Source organism: Moschus berezovskii, chromosome 4, assembly GCF_049115385.1.
Source record: "Moschus berezovskii isolate FMDL1 chromosome 4, NW_MosBer_1.0, whole genome shotgun sequence".
Classification (NCBI taxonomy): domain Eukaryota; kingdom Metazoa; phylum Chordata; class Mammalia; order Artiodactyla; family Moschidae; genus Moschus; species Moschus berezovskii.
The window spans coordinates 101,492,666-101,505,466 of NC_142463.1; the positions used below are offsets into that span (position 1 = coordinate 101,492,666).

The 12,801-nt window shown below is 42.1% G+C and overlaps 1 protein-coding gene across 1 annotated transcript in view; it reads right to left on the minus strand.

The window, feature by feature from the left end:
- Positions 1-12,366, minus strand: part of LOC148778126 (uncharacterized) — an 84,951-nt gene extending 72,585 nt beyond the window's left edge. Inside the window, exon 1 of the mRNA XM_088835670.1 lies at positions 12,093-12,366. The gene's annotated coding sequence lies outside the window, so the exon portion shown is untranslated. The remainder of the gene's footprint in view (positions 1-12,092) is intronic.
- Between the last annotated feature and the right edge of the window lie 435 nt (positions 12,367-12,801).

Below are 12,801 nucleotides of genomic sequence, written 5' to 3' on the forward strand. Positions count from 1 at the left end.
AAGTCGCTTCAGTCGTGTCCGACTCTGTGCAACCCCATAGTTGGCAGCCCACCAGGTTCTGCAGTCCCTGGGATTCTCCAGGCAAGAACACTGGAGTGGGTTGCCATTTCCTTGTCCAATGCATGAAAGTGAAAGTGAAGTTGCTCAGTTGTGTCTGACTCTTCGTGACTCCATGGACTGCAGCCTACAAGGGTCCTCCATCCATGGGATTTTCCAGGCAAGAGTACTGGAGTGCGTTGCCATTGCCTTCTCGAAGCTGGGTTTCTACCTCACAGCATAAACACAAATATGGACGTTCTCACTGCAAGTGGATAAGGTCCATAAGTGGAAGACGTCTACTTGGCCTCTGTAAACAGGATTAAGATGTGGAAACTCCATCTAATTAACAACCTGAAAGAACATTTGGAAACAGACTACTAATCACAAATAAATTTATGGAAAACAAAACGTAACGTTTTCAATTAGGACTGTCTTGAAAAAAAATTCAAAAAGCCTGATAATGTATGTAAGGAAAACTGGGAATTCCCAGCTACAGAAAAAAATCTCTAATCAAAGTGTAGATGGATAAATAACCTATGCACTCATACCTACTTAATACCACTCAATATAGCTGAGAAGAGCTACTGGTGTACCATTTGGCCATTGGAGGGATTTGCAGGCTCTTGCTGGATGGCTGGACAACTACAGATCCCCAACTGAGGATGCACAGAATAGAGGATTCCATATTCTGATTCCTTCAATAAAAATATACATAATTGTAGACCAGAAAAATGCCAATATACCTCTATGATTTTTTCCTTTAATTTTAAAAATCATTTTTAATTGAAGTATAGTTGATTTACAATGTTGTGTTAATTTCTGCTACACAGCAAGCTGATCCAGGTATATGCATACATATATTCTTTTTTATATTCTTTCCCATTTTGATTTATCACAGGATATTGAATCTAGTTCCCTGTGCTATGCAATAGGACCTTGTTGTTTATTCTTTGTGATTAATCAGAGTAGATGTTTCTCTACTTTTAGTCAAAGAATTTACTCTTTGAAATCCTATAATCTAGCCGTGTATTACCACAGTAGTTATCTTCTTTATACCACCCTTTATGAAATCCTTGGTGTGAAGAAAAAGGAAACTATAGAAGGCAGTACTTCCATATCTGTCCCCTCAAAAACCATTGCAAATGCCATCTCCATCACGAAGACTTCCCAAGTTCCTTCCACCAACATACCCTTCACCACCAAATTAATGTTCTCTCTTGACTCCACAGTTCTTTCATCTATTGCCCTCTGCTTTATCACAGAGGTTGGGTAAGTATCTATCTCTATCCATCAGAATGAAAGCACCTTAAAGGCAGGGAGTCAGCCTTCCTCATCTTGCATTTCCACAGTGCCAAGCCTATTTTTCATTGCCTGACACACAATAGACATTTCCAACACATGTTTGTTAAATCATTTCGGCAGGTCTGAGAGAACTTAAGATATTTCAATTATTTAAAAAAAATTTTTCCCTTTGTACCCTTTCCAAAGTTTGCCCTTGCAATCCAATCATGGCACTCAGATTCGGATGCAGCACAAGGGTGTGTACGGCCACCACTATTCTTCATCAGCGTGTAGCTCTGGTAGTGAACTGCAGAATTACTGCCCTCACCAAGACCTCAGTCTTGACTCAGTCACACTCACATTCGTTGATTCTGTGACTTTGGAAAACTTCGGTCAGACTGGCCTAGGTTCAGATAGACTTACACCCAAGCTCTGATTATCACTTACTAGATGTATGATTTCGGAGAAGGCAATGGCACCCCACTCCAGTACTCTTGCCTAGAGAATCCCATGGGCGGAGGAGCCTGGTGGGCTGCAGTCCATGGGGTCGCTAGGAGTCAGACACAACTGAGCGACTTCACTTTCACTTTTCACTTTCATGCATTGGAGAAGGCAATGGCAACCCACTCCAGTGTTCTTGCCTGGAGAATCCCAGGGACAGGGGAGCCTGGTGGGCTGCCATCTGTGGGGTTGCACAGAGTCAGACACAACTGAAGCGACTTCGCACCAGCAGTAGCAGATGTATGATTTGTGGCAAGTTGAACTTGCCAACCAACTTCCCAACTCTAGACCTCAGTTTCCTCAACTAGGAGATGAAGACAGGAACAGTATCTATCTTGGTTCAAATATGACAGCACAAGAAAAGGTTTAGCTCAATACTTTCCTCATAGCAAATACCAAGTAAATATTATTAGTGTAGTCTCACTCATAAAGTAGAAATAACACATGAACTATATAATACTGTACTTGTACCTCAGTAAAAGAAAAAGTAGAAATAATACAAGTCCTGTGGGATTATCACAAGGAATAAATGATATGACAAGCAAAATTTTGCTGAGAACATTGTTTAGTCAATTCCTTCCTTCCTTTGTGCTAGAGTAATTGCTACAATTGACTGAGTACCTAAGATATTCTAAGTAATGTGTACCAGTCACTTTAAATATATTATGCCATCTAATTTAATTCATATAATAAGCTATTGAAATAATAATCATTAGCCCTATTTTACAGATGAATAAATTGAGTTTGAGAGAGAATAAATAACCAGCCCAAGGTCACATCACTAATTCATGACAGATGGTTCCAGAAGCTAAAGTTAAGAGGGATCAAGTACAGAATAGAGAAGAAGAGGGATAAAATACAGGAAGAAAAGATAGGGAGAAACTCCCTAAAAAGCTTAGTATTCCTATCTATCCTCACTCTGGGCCTCAATTCCAGGATTATGCTTGCTTTTTAAACTAGCCTCTGGGTTTCACGCCACTATAGTCTCACTTTCACTATTTATCTACCTTCATTCTTTAATAAATGTATGAAATGATGCCACTCATCTAAGAACTAACTCTAATACACTTCCCTCTCCCAATTTCTTTCCTGGTTATAAGTTGCTATTTGTTTCCACGGTCTTCTTATCTCAGTTATACTAACCATCATCCATGAAACATTTTAATTTTTAATAATCTGGTTATCCTTAATTTCTCAGACTTCCCTAATGGACTCATAATAGATATGTCAAGTACATTTGTTGTGAGCTATATGGAAGGGAACATGGCCCTTCCATAGTTCCGACTAAAAGGCAATCCAGTTTTATACTAACTGACAACCCGCCTGTTCCTACCCACCACCCTCTGCCACAGCATCCCGAACTAAAGGTGCACTTCTGATCTGTGGGCAACGCCAATCATAGACTGGTTAGAGTCCTATAAGACAGGGCAATGAAAGGCTCAGTCGGATTCTTTCTTGGGAATCTAAATTAGGGAATTCTGAGAGAATGAAGTAATTCACAGGGAACGCTACAAATGAAAGGATACAAGGACAGAAGCCATGGGGAAGAAGCCACGAAGCAAGTAAGGGAGAAAGGGAGTAGGGTTCTCGACATGGGGGGTCCTTGGCAAGTTAAAGAAGCAACAATTAGGTGTAAACAAAAGCTATGAGATTGAGAGTGATTATTCAGAATAACGTTAGAAGACCAAACCAGCAGGCAGCAAAAGGAGCTCAAGGAAGGCAAACACACCCTGAGAGGACAGGACTGATAGAAGACAAGAGGTGGTGCCTAGAGTTTCTTCAGCAGCTCGGAGAGTTCCAGTTCTAATTCCAGGTTCCATCTCTGAGCATCCTCACAATGAAAACCCCTTTTCTCGAGGAAACTTCACTGGTCCAGTTCTTTGCAACCACAATGCCTTTGTTAGAGGGTTCAGCACTTAAAACCCTTTCTAGAAGAGAAAAGTTAGATTGCACTATTCCCCTTCTCTGTTTCAGATGGGTCACAACTGCAGTTTCCTGGAAGACAGTCATTTACCTCACTATGCTCTGATTTTCCTGACTTCCCCAAATATCTCTTTATTTTCCGTGTACTGAGGTAGAATAAACTTCTCTTCAGCTACCACTATCAAGACAAACTTCACCAACTCATTTGCCATAAGGGATTCTTTGACATAAGGGCTTCCCAGGTGGCTCAATGGGTAAAGAATCCACCTGCAATCCAGGAGACACAGGAGACGCAGGTTTGATCCCTGGGTTGGGAAGATCCCCTGGAGAAGGGTAGGACATCCCACTCTAGTATTCTTGCCTGGAGAATCCCATGAACAGAGGAGACTGTCGGGCTACAGTCCATAGGGTCGCAAAGAGTAGGACACGACTGAAGTGACTGAGCACACATTCTTAGACATAAAAAATAAACTCTTAAGTAAGGGAAGCACAAGGTTTAAGAGTGGGAAACATGACAAGCTTTAGGGGAGAAAAACTGGACGTAAGAAATAGGAACGTTCAAGGGTAGAAAAATACTTCATTATGAATGTGTAACTTATTTGCAAAGGAGGAAAAGAGTAACTACCCTGATATAAGAAATTTCCTGTTTTTTAAACTTGGGACATAAGATTATATAATCTAAGCTTTTTACCTGTCATTCTTTCTGTATAAAAACTTTTACCCATTCAACAACATTTATGGATCATCTGCTGTTTCACCCTAACTAGGCATTAGGGGTACAAAAACCAAAGATGGCCCCAGTCCCTGTTGGGACCACAGCCCAGAGCAGAAGCCAGATCATTTCAGTGCAGGGTGATGAGGGCCATATAAGTACACGACCAGCCCAGGAGCAGAGGTAGGGTGCTTTGTTCCTTAGACACTAAGGAACTTTCCAGAAGAAATGGCCAGTATGATCTTGAAGGAGCAGCGGGAGTTGGCTTGGAAAAGACAAGGCAGAAGACCTGGGAACTGGCACAAGAACTAAAATTCTGCCTTCTTTAGAGTATGGTTGTCTTAAACAGCCCAGTATATCATGGATTGCTATATAATAATTCTCCACTCTAGGCATCCTTAGGGTAAGTGTGTCCTGGACCTGCATTCAAAAAGTCCCTTGTCCACAGACCCTCTGCAAAGATTTCCTCCTCAAACATGTACTAACTACACAAGCCCCAAGGATAATAGTCCAACAGATCTAGTGTTAGGCAAGATAAAGCTACCTCAAGATTCACAAGTTTCTCTTCTGAGCAAATAATGGCCTGGCTTCTTTCAACTGTCATTATGTTATTGTTAATTTTGAATTTGTGCATTTATTTTTCAAGAAAAAGTGATTCTGGCTTTCATGGAAATCACTAAAGTTCTCCAAAACTTTAGAGGCATTTTGAATCTTCAAGTGAATAGCACAAAAATACTTTTGATAATCATTTATATTATTAAAAATTAGTTGACCACAATAATATGTAAAACATTATTTTCCATAATAGTTTAATACTCACCAATAACCAAACATTTCACGTATTTCTACAGAGTATATTCTTATATTCTAAAAAGCATGCCATTATACTATTTCACAAACCTATTTCTGTTTTTCCATCTTTAAAGTCAATAATGCCTTTCTCTTATATATCTACTTCTAAGGATTGATGTGTAAGATTAAGCAAAATATCCAAAATTAGAAAATTTAAGCAACCAAGAATAAAGAACAATATAAGTGAAAAAAATCATTATATGTTGTTTTTAAAATTCTCTTCTCCAGTTAGAAAGTAATCATATCTTATACACTATTTTCTTTTTCAGATAGAAAATAAGACCAATTCAAAGAGAGTCAGGGATTTACTAATTGTCAAAGCAGCCTTGAACTGGTCACTCTTGCAACAAGCCAAGATGATATTTCTAAAACATGGCAGAAGAACTTACTCTGGGATTCTAAAAATTGCATTAAAAGCTGCTATGTGAAATTTTCCAATTATATCTTTCCAAATCTTTAACCAATTTCCAAAGAACAGTGCATGGAATTACTCATAGAAAACGTGATTAATAAAAACGTCATTTACTCTCATTTTCTGTCCCACTCTTGGGCGCACTTTAGAAGCAATTTATTACTCACATTCTAAACATATCATATATATACATATATATATATGCACACATACATTTATTTATTTATTTGTCATCACATCAGCAAGTCTTCAGCAATACCCTTCAGGAGTTGCATATTATAAAGATCATCCCCAAAAGCATAACATTAAACACACAGCATGTATCATAAACACTGTAATTGCTTAAATTGGTCCCTTGCATCCTCAAAACAACAGGTAAACATAATGCAGAAAGGAATAACACAATTTCTATGAAAAAGCATAAGAATGGTGAAGCTAAGAGATGTACCCAGTATCCGGCCATTTTAAATTCATACTTATTATACAGAAAGACGTATTCAAAATGCATGTCTTTTGAAAATGGTTTTTAAGTCTCCTTCCACATGTGTCTGCATGCTGACTGGCAAATTCTCTTGAAATTCATAAGTTAAAACCCTACTTTTCCTTATTGTGCTTTCCACTTCAAAATGTCAACATACTTTGGATGTACAGGAATAAATCTCATACACCCACAAAATTCACATTTCCCCTTTTGGTAACCATAATTCTTGAATTGGGCCTTGTGTAAGGTAACTAAAAGACCAGACTCATGGAAGATCCTATTCATAGAGTCAGAAATACTGAATAACAGAGCTGGAAGGGAATTTAGAGAGGATTTAGTCCAATCCCTTCATTCTACAGGGGTTTTCCAGGTGGCACTAGTGGTAAAGAATCCACCTGCCAATGCAGGAGACATGAGACGTGGGTTTGATCCCTGGGTCAGGAAGTTCCCTTGGAGGATAGCATGGCAACTCACTCCAGTATTCTTGTCTGGAGAATCCCATGGACAGAGAAGCTTGGCAGACTATAGTCCATGGGGTGGCAGAGTCAGACATGACTGAAGTGACTTCGCACAGCACAGCACTTCATTCTATAAGAGGTCCAGAGAAACAGATTGGCAAAACCAACACCAGAAACTGGTCCAATGTACTTTGTAAAAAAAAAAAAAGTAATTATTAAATTGTGTGCTTAGTCACTCAGTTGTGTCCAACTCTTTACGATCCCATGGACTGCAGCCTGCCAAGCTCCTCTGTCCATGGGGATTCTCCAGGCAAGAGTACTGGAGTGGGTTGCATGCCCTCCTCCAGAGGAATTTTCCCAACCCAGGGATCGAACCTAGGTCTCCTGCATTGCAGGTGGATTCTTTATCATCAGAGCCACCAGGGAAGCCCATTGGGGAATTCCTCTCTTTTGGCCAACATTCTAAATCTTAGTCTTTAAAAAAGGGGCCAAAACTAAGGCAGTCAGGAACTTCCCTGCTGGTCCAGTGGTTAAAAATCTGTCTTTCAATGCAGGGGACATGGATTCAATCCCTGGTTGGGGAACTAAGATACCACTTACCATGGGGAAACTGAGCCCCTGCACCTCAACAAGAGAGCACTCATGATACAACCAAGACTCGACACAGCCAAAAATTAAATAAATATATTTAAAAAACTAAGGCAGCTATCTTAATGCCTTGTCAACACAGTACCTTTGACCTGATTTTAGCACGGTGATTGCCTCACTTCTTTGCTTCTCAACTCTTGAAGAGATTTAGTCTAATGGGGAGATTTAATCAGATGGCCATCTTGCCCCTTATTTTCTTGTGCGTCTTTAGGTGAGTTACATAACCTTACTCAAATAAACAAAAGGACAACAACAATACTAGTTAAGTACTGTTTAGTTAAAACAATATTATTAATACAAGAGAAGTCTGTGACTTTCCTGGTAGTCTAGTGATTAAGACACTGTGCTTCCACTGCAGTGGGCACAGGTTCAACCCCTGGTGGGGAACTAAGATACCAAATGCCACATGGTGCGATCAAAAATAGAAAAAAATATTACTAGAGATCTAAGCAGATATCATTTTAAACTGCATCAAAATGTCAAGACTTAAAAGGAATGTAGAAAATTTCCAATTTACATCTTATATGTATGTCTCTTGGGGGTTGGGAGGACACAAAATTCCCTTCAATAAAACTACATGCAAAAGCAGTATTTGTATCTAAGGCATTTGAGGAATGTCTTGCATGTTGTATTGGTTTTACCTTCAGCCGGACTTCCCTGGTGGCTCAGACTGTAAAGTGTCTGTCTACAATTCAGGAAATCTGGGTTCGATCCCTGGGTCAGGAAGATTCCCTGGAGAAGGAAATGGCAACCCACTCCAGTACTCTTGCCTAGAAAATCCCATGGACAGAGGAGCCTGGTGCAGGCTACTGTACATGGGGTTGTAAAGAGTCAGATACAACTGAATGACTTCACTTTCTTTTCTTTCAGGAGGACTAGAGGCTCTAGCATTTCTATTTATGCAAATATCCACCCATTGTACCTTTTTAAAATATCATCACAAGCTTCCTTCTTATTTCTCTAGAGTTAAGGATGACCAGGATCACTGTTGTCTGGCTCCCTAGCTCTGTTAAGTGTTTTCCCCAACCAGATTCTTGTTTTATTCACTGTTTAACTCCCCACTCAGATTACTCCTCTCTTTGGATTACTCTTCCAAGGCAACTCAGACTGCCTCCCCCAGAGGCAGCTCCCCAGTGATTAACAGGGAGTAGGTGGGGGGGGGGGAGTGTCTCGGAAGTGATCAAAGACTTGCAAATTAAGTCATACAGAAGGCAATGGCCACAGGTGCCAAATGTGGACAACTACCCCAGCTCCGGAAAGGGTAGATGCTACAACCTGTGCCGACTACCTCACTGCCTAGCAACCATGGGTACATAGAAATGCCCCTTATTAACATGATGTGACCACACAACCTGTGTAGGTCCCCAAAGGACAGGCGCCAAACCTATGATTTACGTGTGGGTGGGCATGTCTGTCTTCCTTTTAAACTACTAAAGGATGGATTGACAACATTGAAGACTTAACACCTGTGAGTACCAGAAAAAGACACAATGTAGAAAATGGTGGTATAAGCGTTAACACAAATCTGCCTCCAAGGAAATGACTGGCATTTCAACAAAATATTCTTTCCGAACAGGACCATAAATGTGGGGGTGGGGGGAATTCTCCTACCTTTGACTTCATAAAACCAGTGAGATTTTAACAAATCAATCCAAAGTGGACCCATTGAAGAGGCTTTACTTTTTTCCCCCTTTTTAGATATGTGTGCTTGTTGGTAGGAAAGGGAAAAGCCATTTTGTACACAAATGTCTTTGGAATTCTAAGATGACAGTGATAATGGTGGCGTGTCCTGCAGCTAAGTGTTTAGTATCAACTGGAAGAACTATGGAACAAGTGCAACGAGACAAGAGTCTCCCTAAACACATGTCCCCTCCAATGCCTATTTGGTTTAACCGCGCACAGACGCTATAGCTAATGTGAATCACCCAGATAATGACTGTTAAATAGGCTGGCTCACAATGAGTATGAAGTTATTTAATAGTACATGTGTAAAGGGTTAGCAGACGTATTTGTGACTCTTTTGTATTGTGTGGAGGAGGGTGGAGGGAAAGAGAAAGAGGTAATTTTCCGCTGTCTTTACAAACACTGGATTCTATGTGAGTAGAAATGCTACCAGGGAATGGAAGTTGGCCAGGGGTAATAACCTAGCCACAAACCCAAAAAGACAGTTAGTTTATGTCTAATTACAAACTTCAGGTCAATGACTTATACAACTTTATGCCCTGCATTACAGAATCTGCAAGCCATTCAATGTATATTATCAATATTATAATTACTACTTTGTTTGTGTGGTTCATGTTGATTACACCAATAAGACTGCAAGTTTTTTGAGAGACGTCTAGGTGCATCTGCCTTGTTCTTTCCCAAGAAGAAAGAACAGTTCAGTTCTCAGCAAGATGCTCAGCACATAGCAAGTGCCCCTGAATATTAGTTGAATAAACAAATGAATACATGTATGAATTCATGCAAATTCATGTTGTGACGCATATTTGCCACGTCTGTGCCATGAGCAAGGCTGAGTGTGCTGCTACAACTCAGTACAGCAGGCAAAACTCCAAAAGGTGCCCATCCTTGGCTGGCTCAATGATGGGGCAGACAAAATCAAATGTGGAGGCCAGGGATGGATGGCTGGCATAACAACTGACCTTCAGGGCACTCTGAACCCCAGGGTATGATCCAGATGCAACTACACTTGCATTGAGCCCCTTCAGATCATTTATGATCTTCTCTGGGCTTTTGTGTCCTCATATAAGACTTGAGAAATAATCTTTCTTTTCCCTTGCAGTTCTGAAATTCTAACCTTTTAGGAAGATTTCTGGACCCTGAAATCTTGCCAGAGACAAACCATGGTAAGACCTTCTGCTTACAAAGTTGAAAACAATTTCTAAAATACGAAGTTCAGTTCTGGTTCAATGAAATGTTATTGGGGTGGGGCGGGGGGTGACTTCTTGCCAGATCCAAGCCAGTTAATACTTTCTCTTCATCCTTTTTCACACCCAGAAGTCAGGTTCTCTAGGCCTCAATGGGAAGAACATAAATATTCTCAACAAGAGCTGGCGCTTTGCTTCAATCTCTAGCTATCACAGGGAGTCGGTCAGATAAACATTTGCAGTTAGAATGGAAGGAAGCACAGCCTCTCAGACTTTTACAGATTTTTTTTTTATGGACAAGTAGGAGAGGCACAGAAAACCTAGAATTAGGTAAGAAAGAGAAATTCCCCCAGAGAATTCAGAGAGAGCAACAACTGACAGTCTTGAAACAATCACTGTATAAGAACAGAAGAAAGGAAACCCACAATTTGAGAAAATAAGCAGACATATTTTTTTCTTAAACATTTTTAAAATTAATATTAGGAACTGATTTTCGTCCTCTAGTCCCATCTCTCAAGATGTCACTTTAAAAAGCAAAGGTTTTATCCACAAAACCACCAGTGAGTAAACAACCTTCACGTTCTTACCCTCACACACACAGTAAGATATTTACTCTCTGATAAACAGCATTTGTAAATAAATCTCATTTAATCTCTAGAAGCCACAATAAAAATCTTTAACCTCCAAGGTAGAGTTTACAGATGTGTCTGCATGCCCTGCTAGAGCCAGAAAACACAAGGTCTTGAAAAAACTCCTGTAACGGGAGACACATTTTCTCTCTCAAGCATCTTACACTGACCTTTTTTTTAAAAAAAAATATGTACCAGGGAGGAGAAAAGGGGAAAACCCAACCCCTCCCACCCATTCTCTGTACAAATCGGCCAATAAATCTAACGAAAAGACACAAGAGAAAAGGACAGAAGCCAACAGGTGGAAAAAGGCTTTTTGTTTCCTTAGAAATGCTCAGACACTTGATCGGTGTTCCCCGGTCTATTTGTCTCAGGGTGTCTTAATGATGGTTTTATTATCATGATGATGACGATCAAGAACAATGATAACACTTCTACTTTGTGATGCCACAGCATTGCTAGCTCGAAGATTTCTCAACGCGTTTGAGACAGAAGGGTATCTGTTCCGTTTTCACTGGATCCCAGAGAGGCGGGCAACATCCCCGGGCGGCTCTCTGGATTTTACAGCTGGGGAAACTGAGGCACGGGGCCGCCCACAACTCCTTCACGGTCTCTACCACCAGAGAGATCCCTGAGACGGGAAAAGTTTCTGGATCGTCTTGCGACAGAGTTCTCTCAGCCTCCCTCCTTGCCTGCCATGCCGCTCTTCCTCCCGGAGAGTCTGGGCGCCGGTGGTAAGGATGGGGGTACCTCCCCTTCACGAAGAGGCACGCCAGGGCAGGGTGTGGGAAGTCCACACACACGCACACGCACACAAGCATACTCGCACACACACAAAGCTCCGTGTAATCTCTGCAGGCACTCGGCGGAGCCCCCGCCGGCCCCTGCTCAGCCTGAGAATGCACAGCGCAAGCTTGCAAGGAGGCCCTCCTTGGGCTCCTGGTTGGGGCTGCTCTGAACGAGGGCTCTGCCCTTCTCTGCCTCTCTTTCAGGCTGCTCTCTCTTTTTTCCCCCCTCACGCCCTCCAACCTCACACCCTCCTCCCATTCCTCTCCATCCACCCCTTCTCCCCCATCAACCCAGAGGCGCAGATCGTGTTACTGGGGTTCCCTAGAAAGAGGGGGCCATCCCCAGCCCGGAGCGCCTGCAAAGACTTCCAGGGGCAAGGCTAGAGCTCCAATCGCAGGCTCCCAGCGCTCCTCTTGAGCAGCGCAGGAATGAGACCCCCACTTCCAGGCACGGGCGAACCAGCCTGCCACAGAAGAAGGAATTGTTAGGGCTCTTACCTTTTTTATGAGGAGAAATTCTGGAGAATCATTTCAGAAACTGAGGGGGGAAAGTGAGTGAAGACAAAAAAGACCCTTTTCCTGCAATCCCTGGCCTCCTGGTATCAAGACACTAGGACAACATCAAAGCAACTTAGGGGGAACACTTTAGGGGCCTATTGTCTGCTCTGGTCTGATCTGTTTTTCTTCTGACTCCCCCTCTTGCTGCGGTGACACTTGGTACGGCCCAGGCATTCATGCCAAGTAGCTTTCACACATGGAAGCTTGTCTCAAGCAATTGCTGACAAGCCACAAACAAGACATTCTCCCTCCCTTCTCAGCGCCCCCCACTCCTCCCCCCTCCACCTTTCCCTCCCCCCTCCTTGCCTCCCCTCCTCCTTTCTTCTGAATGCAAACTAAAACTCTCCAGTGACAGGCAGGCTCGCAGGCTTGGCCTAGCTGCGCAGGCAGACACACACACACACACACACACACACACACACACACACACACGCTCTCTCACGCAAGCAGCTCAGCTAGTTGCTGCTGCACTGGTGGAGTTAAGAGACAGGAAAAAGCCTAGGCTGAGTTGGGGGCAGGGAGAGAAAGAGAGGGAGACGTAGAGCCGCCTCCTGTGTCCTGGTAAAATGGCAGAAGAGAGGTGAGCCCCCTGCAAAAACAGCAGTGGCCACACACGTGTGCACACAGACACACACTGGGAGGCAGTCTG